The 9,308-nt window shown below is 34.2% G+C and overlaps 1 protein-coding gene across 3 annotated transcripts in view; it reads right to left on the reverse strand.

Moving 5' to 3' along the window:
* LOC138704605 (aminopeptidase N-like) overlaps positions 1-9,045 on the reverse strand; it is a 962,131-nt gene extending 953,086 nt beyond the window's left edge. For 2 of the 3 annotated variants that reach the window (XM_069832678.1, XM_069832676.1), the window contains exon 1: positions 8,823-9,045. The gene's annotated coding sequence lies outside the window, so the exon portion shown is untranslated. Of the gene's footprint in view, positions 1-7,483; positions 7,609-8,822 lie in introns of those variants that run through there. The other variant, XM_069832677.1, reaches the window with a different exon arrangement.
* Positions 9,046-9,308: the final 263 nt, after the last annotated feature.

Here is a 9,308-nt window from a genome sequence, read left to right on the forward strand (position 1 = left end):
GAGTGAAAGGGATAATTAACGAGTAAAATGGATATTTAACGAGTGAAATGAATAATCAACGAGTGAAATGGCTAATTAACGAATGAAATGGCTAATTAACTAGTAAAATGGATATTTAACGAGTGAAACGGATAATTAACTAGTAAAATGAATATTTAACGAGTGAAATGAATAATCAACGAGTGAAATGGCTAATCAACGAATTAAATGACTAATTAACTAGTGAAATGGATATTTAATGAGTGAAATGAATAATCAACGAGTGAAATGGCTAATTAACGAATGAAATGGCTAATTAACTAGTAAAATAGATAATTAACGAGTGAAATGGATATTTAACGAGTGAAATGAATAATCAACGAGTGAAATGGCTAATTAACGATTGAAATGGCTAATTAACTAGTAAAATGGATATTTAACGAGTGAAACGGATATTTATCGAGTGAAATGAATAATCAACGAGTGAAATTGCTAATTAACCAATGAAATGGCTAATTAACTTGTAACGAATGAAATGGATATTTAACGAGTGAAAGGGATAATTAACGAGTGAAATGGATATTTAACGAGTGAAATGAATAATCAACGAGTGAAATGGCTAATTAACGAATGAAATGGCTAATTAACTAGTAAAATGGATATTTAACGAGTGAAACGGATAATTAACGAGTGAAATGGATATTTAACGAGTGAAATGATTAATCAACGAGTGAAATGGCTATTTAACGAATGAATTGGCTAATTAACTAGTAAAATGAATAATCAACGAGTGAAATGGCTAATTAACGAATGAAATGGCTGATTAACTAGTAAAATGGATATTTAACGAGTGAAATGAATAATCAACGAGTGAAATGCAAATTAACGAATTAAATGGCTAATTAACTAGTAAAATGGATATTTAACGAGTGAAATGGATATTTAACGAGTGAAATGGCTAATTAACTAGTAAAATGGATATTTAACGAGTGAAACGGATAATTAACGAGTGAAATGGATATTTAACGAGTGAAATGAATAATCAACGAGTGAAAAGGCTAATTAACGAATGAAATGGCTAATTATCCAGTAAAATGGATATTTAACGAGTGAAATGAATAATCAACGAGTGAAATGGCTAATTAACGAATGAAATGGCTAATTAGCTAGTAAAATGGATATTTAACGAGTGAAATGAATAATCAACGAGTGAAATGGCTAATTAACGTATGAAATGGCTAATTAACTAGTAAAATGGATATTTAACGAGTGAAATAGATATTTAACGAGTGAAACGGATATTTAACGAGTGAAATGGCTAATTAACGAGTGAATTGAATTTGAGTGAATTTTAGGGATTCACAATCCAACGGAATGTAGGAGAGGTAGATGTCTTTCAACGAACACTAGACATCCTCAAAATACGAGTCTCCCTGACCGTGTGGCCACAGAACAACACAGGGTCACCACAGAGACATCACAGAACAAGTGCAAGGTAACAGACAGACACTCAGTTCCGTGGAATACAGACAAATCTCCGCACAGACCTGAAATTGATTCACACATCACCGTTTGGTTGCTAACAGTAGGGCTATTCATTAAGCCATAGCGATCGGCTATTAATGAAATGATTAAGTAATAGGATAATGCATTGAATAAAAAATAAAAATAAAAATGACAGGAAGTAGTAAAATAAACGGAGAAAGTGAATGAACAAATTGTGAAAAATAACTGCGTAAAACGGAAAAATGGTAAAAAAAAATAGATCAGTAAAGTAAACAAGAGTAAAAATGAAAAAAGAAAGAAGGAAACAGAAATAAAAGGAAGAAATATAGCGAAAGATAACAAGTAAAGTAGGAAAAGAGAGACAGAACGTTTAGCTGTAGAAAATCAATGATAATCAAGCAGCATAAACGACTCCCGGATAACGAACGCTGACCTTCTGAAAAAGAAAAAACAAAGTAGTGCTAACATTGAGGCTGTGAAGTTGGCTGTATTGCTGTAAAGCAGGGGAATGACTAAAATCTCGAGCGAAATTCAGATGGACCAGTGATGATACAATGTCGTTTTAAAAATGCGCACAATAAAATGCGATGACAACGCTTTGTACAGCTGTTAAATTTCACAAGCGAAACAGAAGCCCCATTCAGCAGCCATAGTTATCTTTCCATTTGTTTGTATATAATTTGGAGAAACTCTTCCCGTAATGCATGCAGTGTGTATGTTTATACATGCGATCTATCAGATTGATTCAATGTATAAAAATTCTGGAGGTTTGCGTGTCTCTAATACATAGAAAACAAATGAATACGAATAACATAACATATTCAAAAGCGTCATAAACGTTACACACGATACACCAGATTTATAAAAATGTTTCATTTGCTTAGTCCGTTATTGTTGCTATGACTCCCGTTTCTCTTCCCGTTTCCTTTGGTTTTTTATAGTACATTATGCAACGACCCTATAATGGTAGTAATTAAGACGCGAGTATGTTTATGAAACGAGCGCAAGCGAGATGTGAGATGTGGGCAGACGCGAAAGTATTGATTTTTTTCGAGAAACGAATGTCACTCACCTTGATATAATCTAGAGAGTAAAATAAACATTAATCTTGACACAACCTTGAAATTGATTTAGACATTGAAAAACGAGATGACAAATTGAATTTATTTGAATATTATTTACAATTAACGCTAATTATTATAGTAACAGAACATAACATTCTGCGACAGTATTGGATTTCCAGCCTCCGTGACGTTTCGCTAGTTGTCTTTCGATTGCATATCCAAGAATAATCGATACTTGCGCTTTCATATTGCTACAATGATGTTTTCTGATTGGTGGAACACCTGAACTTTAATGAATAGGTGTACTTTAATGAGGCCCATTAAAGGGCTGCTACCAGGTGTATAATTACTACATTTCGGCATGGTCGAGTATAAAATATTTTTCCGTATCTCTATGACCATCTAGTCTAATGTAAAAAAATCTTAAAGTTAGAATTTATAAAACAGTTATATTATTACCGGTTGTTCTGTATGGTTGTGAAAATTGGACTCTCACTTTGAGAGAGGAACAGAGATTAAGGGTGTTTGAAAATAAGGTTATTAGGAAACTAGTAATTTATGGAGAAAGTCGTCGTAATTCAAGTGAGGCAAGAAGATATACCGTCAATGTTTTCCGCAATGAAGGTTATCTAATCGGCGAACTTTTGTAGCAGTTTCTCAACGATTATTAGAAATAGGAGTCCCTTACCTAGCTTCGAAAATCACAAAACAGAAATTTCTTTAAATATGGTACTGCTTTATGGAAGTGGGAGAGATTAAAATGTTGCGTTTAAAAAAAAAGTTCGTGTGATTTTGTGCAGTAAACAATTATTGTTCATTTTTTAGATGTACAATAAAAAATGCACAAATATTCCCAATATTGTTAAATAAAAAGGAAATTTACCATAAAGTTCTATTAATGAGATTGAAAGTTTGTACAGGGACATCATTTTATTTTTACTTCAATTGTTATTGTACCTGCGTTTCTAAATGTACTTGACTCCCACCCCTTTCACTAATCTCCTTGCTAACGTCAGCCACACAGACTTGCGGCCGCTGTTGCTAGCAGTGAAGTACTACAGAGTACAGTGTGTTTCAGAAATATGTTGCCTTTTCTATAGAAGAAAAAGCTTATATAATTGAAGTTTATTTTTACACAGGTATAGTGTGTAGCATAACTGAATTTATCTGTGTGGACTGAGCACAAGTGAAGATTAGAGTTACCGAAAGTACGGTATCCTATAATATGGTACGGCACTTAACAGCATTATTTAAACAAGAGTTTTGTTTACTGTTTGTAAGTATGAAGGACGATGATGAAAACTGGAATATTACAATAGGCTATAACCGAATGTGAACAACAGTTTTTTTCACAATTTCCTGATTATACCATTACGGAATACTTTCGTAGAAATGTCATTAATCTGGTAGATAAATTTAGAGCAACAGAGCGTACAGAAAGGAAGAAAAGTGTAAGATGGCCAACAAAGGTGACAGAAGATGCTGTAGAAGATACTAGAGAAAGGATGCAGGGAAGTCCTAATAAGTCAGTCAAGAAGTTAGCTGTAGAAATTGGGGTTTCTTGCGTAAGTGCTCACAAAATTCTCAGGAATAAATTAGGTTAGTAATATGCTGAATAAAGTAGACATTACATAATGAATATAACCGCCTGAAGAGTTGAGTTTATGACAAAAATTGTTGCTATTCTACTGTTTTTTTATAAAATACCGTTCAAACTGAAAATCATAATACTGTATTTCCCTGTAGCATAAATGGATACACTACTTTTCTCTCCTCCTGTAGCTAGTAAAATGATTTGTTTACATATTGCACTAGCAACTCCAAACTCCTGTAATGGAAGGGGGGGTAACAGTGTTTCCAAGTATAACCAGGTTAATGTTAAAAATGTTGGTAAAAATAAAGTGATGTCCCTGTATTTGCTGTTCATTTTATTTAAACAACGGTCCGCCCCTGCATTAGAACAGAGCATCTGTTTTGTACCGGTATGTCTGTATCCGCTTGAGCTGTACTATGTACAGGGACATCATTTTATTTTTACTTCAGTGTTTATTGTACCTAAGTTTTTGAATATACGTCACTCCCACCTCCTCTACTAGTAAACTTCCAACCGTTCTCCACACAGAACCAAGGCTGCGTATGCGGTCATAGTAAGCAGTACTGAGTTAGTGAGTATAGTACGTTCCAGAAATATGTTCGCGTTTTCCAGTGACGAAAGAGCTTTCAATATTGAATCATATTTTCTCACAGGCACTGTCGTCCGTTTGCCTACGTCGCATCACGGTTTCCCCCACTCGCTTCTGCTCGCCCCTCTGTAAAGGTTAGTGGCTGGGCTCTCTTAGCCCTTTTCTAAAAACATTAATTTCTGTTAAGAATTGGACGTCTACGTAATGTTATTCAACTGTTTAGAATAATTTAAATAAAAGGGCCTCGTTAAGTAATTAAATGTCACGTGATTTCCCCCCTTTCTACGACCCTGCTACATAACTACTTGAACGGACAGTAGGTAGCATGTCTGAGTAATTTTATCTTTTCGGATCGGGCAGAAGTGAAGATAGAATTTACAGTACGTAAGGTACTCTTTTAGCCTATAGAGTAGGTACAGAATTATTTCAACATGAGTTACTAGTACGAAGGTCGAAACTGGTAATTGGAATTAGGTACAATAATCTATAGTGCGGTAATATGCACAAGAGAATTGAAGCCTGTATCGAAATGAACGGCCACTATTTAAAAAAATGTGTTTAAATATCTATATTATGATTATTTTTCAATTTAACTTCATTCTCTATAGCCTATTGTACGCTAATATGCTGTAGACGGTATAATATACACTGTATAATGAATACGTCCGAATGGATAGCACAGTTCGTGAGTAAAAACTCTTATTGTTAATACAGTACTGTATTTTGATTAAACAAAAACCTATAATGAAATTTATCAAACTGAAAATCAAGATATTTCCTAGTTTGCGTAAATGGATGGACTACTTTTCTTCCCTCCTATACCTAGTAAAGTGATTTCTTTGTATTTTACGCCAGTATCATCGAACTCCAGTCGTGGAAGGGAGTAGCAAACGGTGTTTCCGGTTCTCAACCAAATGTTTTTATTGGGTTATTTTACGACGCTGTATCAACATCTAGGTTATTTAGCGTCTCAATGAAATGAAGGTGATAATGCCGGTGAAATGAGTCCGGGGTCCAGCACCGAAAGTTACCCAGCATTTGCTCGTACTGGGTTGAGGGAAAACCCAGGAAAAAACCTCAACCAGGTAACTTGCCCCGACCGGGATTCGAACCCGGGCCACCTGGTTTCGCGGCCAGACGCGCTGACCGTTACTCCACAGGTGTGGACTCAACCAAATGTATAGCCAGGTTAATATTAGAAATGTTAGTAAAAATAAAATGATGTCCCTGTACTTGTAAACTCTCTCCTCATCCAGCAACGTTGCCAAACGCCTAATATTGTAGATTTCAATAATTAGTTAAATATTGCAATTAGAAAAAAATTGTAAGGACATTTTTTCTTCCTTATGACATGAACAATCATCAGTTAAAATAATGACACTTACAGCCCATACACCCTGTATAAACATATATATATATATATATATATATATATATATATATATATATATGATTATTTTTTTTATTTTTATTTATTTTAGTAGGTTATTTTACGACGCTTTATCAACAGCTAAGGTTATTTAGCGTCTGAAATGAGATGAAGGTGATAATCCCGGTGAAATGATTCCGGAGCCCAACACCGAAAGTTACCCAGCATTTGCTCATATTCGGTTGAGGGAAAACCCCGGAAAAAACCTCAACCAGGTAACTTGCCCCGACCGGGAATCGAACCCGGGCCAACTTGTTTCGCGGCTAGACGTGCTAACCGTTACTCCACAGGTGTGGACATGATTATTGTGTAATTGTAATAATGGCAAGCATTTTTTATTGTACAAAATTAAACAGAAGTTAAAATTTGTTACAAATTGGATGGCTGTAAAAATATTGCGTTTCAAAGATTTTATAAGGATATATATGAATATAATGTTGATAAATATAAAATATATAATAATAATAATAATAATAATAATAATAATAATACTTAAATTTAAAATACCGATAATGTAAATAAGTAAAAAGATTTAATAATAACCCCCTTTGACAAAAATCCTGCGTACGCCACTGCTTCGGACAGTTGACTAGACAACATCATCCTAATTCCATTACCCTAATTTCTGTATAGACATTACATCCTCTATCACTTCTTTATTAAAGCAAACAATTCGATTCTGAACACGCTTCAATGAAGTGAGTTGTATAAATTTCAACAGAGAGATCAGTTATTTACAACGAAAGTAGGTCTAGTGGTAAAAATTCAGGCACAAAGAAGTTATGGAAGAGTTTAGAGTTTCAACTAAGCTACCATCGAAATAGCGCAAACGTGTGAAAGAAGAGATATTTTAACACATTTTTGACAATTTTACACAAGACGTCTATAATAAAAATGTGGTCTGAGGGGGGTGATAGGGTTATGTTTCCTGGAGTAATGGGTAAATGTTTATGAAATAATTTAAATATGAATTACTTAATCGAGACTCCACCAACTGTACGTCACCTGTTACATGCTGGATGCATTCAGGAAAATTTCCTAAGAAAATCATAGAAATTAAATTTCTAACTACGGAATAAATGCATTTTTACAGTGAGAAGAAGAAAAAAATGAAGTATCACATAAAAAATAAAAACATCATTAAGTTTCAATGACGTTATAAATGTTTGGTCTTCTAAAATATAAGAGATAACATTTAAAATCTTCAGAGAAAATATATGAATAATATTAATAATATCTACGACATTATTATTAATATTAATTATTATCTTTTTAACTTCTTATATTACTCTACATAAATTTTAATTGTTTAATCAACTCACCAAGTAATTTTCTTCCATTTCAGATCTTCAAGCAATTTCTTCAACACCACAAATTAAATTATAACGAGTGATTAATCGAATGGGGGACAGAGGGGGATGGGGAGAAGGCCCTGCCCTCGAAGGGCCCGGGTTTTAACCACGAAAGTTCAACTAAGCTACCATCGAAATTGCGCAAACGTGTGAAAGAAGAGATATTTTAACATATTTTTGACAATTTTACACAAGACGTCTATAATAAAAATGTGGTCTGAGGGGGGTGATAGGGTTATGTTTCCTGGAGTAATGGGTAAATGTTTATGAAATAATTTAAATATGAATTACTTAATCGAGACTCCACCAACTGTACGTCACCTGTTACATGCTGGATGCATTCAGGAAAATTTCCTAAGAAAATCATAGAAATTAAATTTCTAACTACGGAATAAATGCATTTTTACAGTGAGAAGAAGAAAAAAATGAAGTATCACATAAAAAATAAAAACATCATTAAGTTTCAATGACGTTATAAATGTTTGGTCTTCTAAAATATAAGAGATAACATTTAAAATCTTCAGAGAAAATATATGAATAATATTAATAATATCTACGACATTATTATTAATATTAATTATTATCTTTTTAACTTCTTATATTACTCTACATAAATTTTAATTGTTTAATCAACTCACCAAGTAATTTTCTTCCATTTCAGATCTTCAAGCAATTTCTTCAACACCACAAATTAAATTATAACGAGTGATTAATCGAATGGGGGACAGAGGGGGATGGGGAGAAGGCCCTGCCCTCGAAGGGCCCGGGTTTTAACCACGAAAGTTCAACTAAGCTACCATCGAAATTGCGCAAACGTGTGAAAGAAGAGATATTTTAACATATTTTTGACAATTTAAACAAGACGTCTATAATAAAAATGTGGTCTGAGGGTGGGGGGTGATAGGATTATGTTTCCTGGAGTGATTGGTAAACGTTCATGAAAGAATTTAGATATGAATTACTTAATCGACACTCCATCACCTGTACCTCACCTGTTACATGCTGGATGCATTCAGGAAAATTTCCTAAGAAAATCATAGAAATTAAATTTCTAACTACGGAATAAATGCATTTTTACAGTGAGAAGAAGAAAAAAAATGAAGTATCACATAAAAAATGAAAACATCATTAAGTTTCAATGACATTATAAATGTTTGGTCTTCTAAAATATAAGAGATAACATTTAAAATCTTCAGAGAAAATATATGATAGTACTAATAATATCTATGAGATTATTATTAATATTAATTATTGTCTTTTTAACTTCTTATATTACTCTACATAAATTTTAATTGTTTAATCAACTCACCAAGTAATTTTCTTCCGTTTCAGATCTTCAAGCAATTTCTTCAACACCACAAATTAAATTATAACGAGTGATTAATCGAATGGGGGACAGAAGGGGATGGGGAGAAGGCCCTGCCCTCGAAGGGCCCGGGTTTTAACCACGAAAGCTCGCTACACGTGAGGCTGGAGGGGACTGCGCGCCAGACGATCGTACGACTGTTGGCGGTGAAGTCCTGCCGACCACTGAAACGGGCGGGCTACCCCAGTCCCTGTCCCTGACTTAGATCGCGCTCCGTGCGCACGCACGCACGGGTTAACCCTGTGACATGCGTGACAACGCTTCCCTCCCCCTGGCGCTCTCGTGCTCACTCAAAAGTTGTTTACTATTTAAGACATTACAAGAAATGTTGAGAAAATTTATCATCTCCTTTGATCCACTGCTGTTGCTCACAAAGCTTGAAACGCACAGCGATTATAATTTAGCTATATTATATGCCTACTAGCATAC

Source organism: Periplaneta americana, chromosome 8 (genome assembly GCF_040183065.1).
Source record: "Periplaneta americana isolate PAMFEO1 chromosome 8, P.americana_PAMFEO1_priV1, whole genome shotgun sequence".
Classification (NCBI taxonomy): Eukaryota; Metazoa; Arthropoda; class Insecta; order Blattodea; family Blattidae; genus Periplaneta; species Periplaneta americana.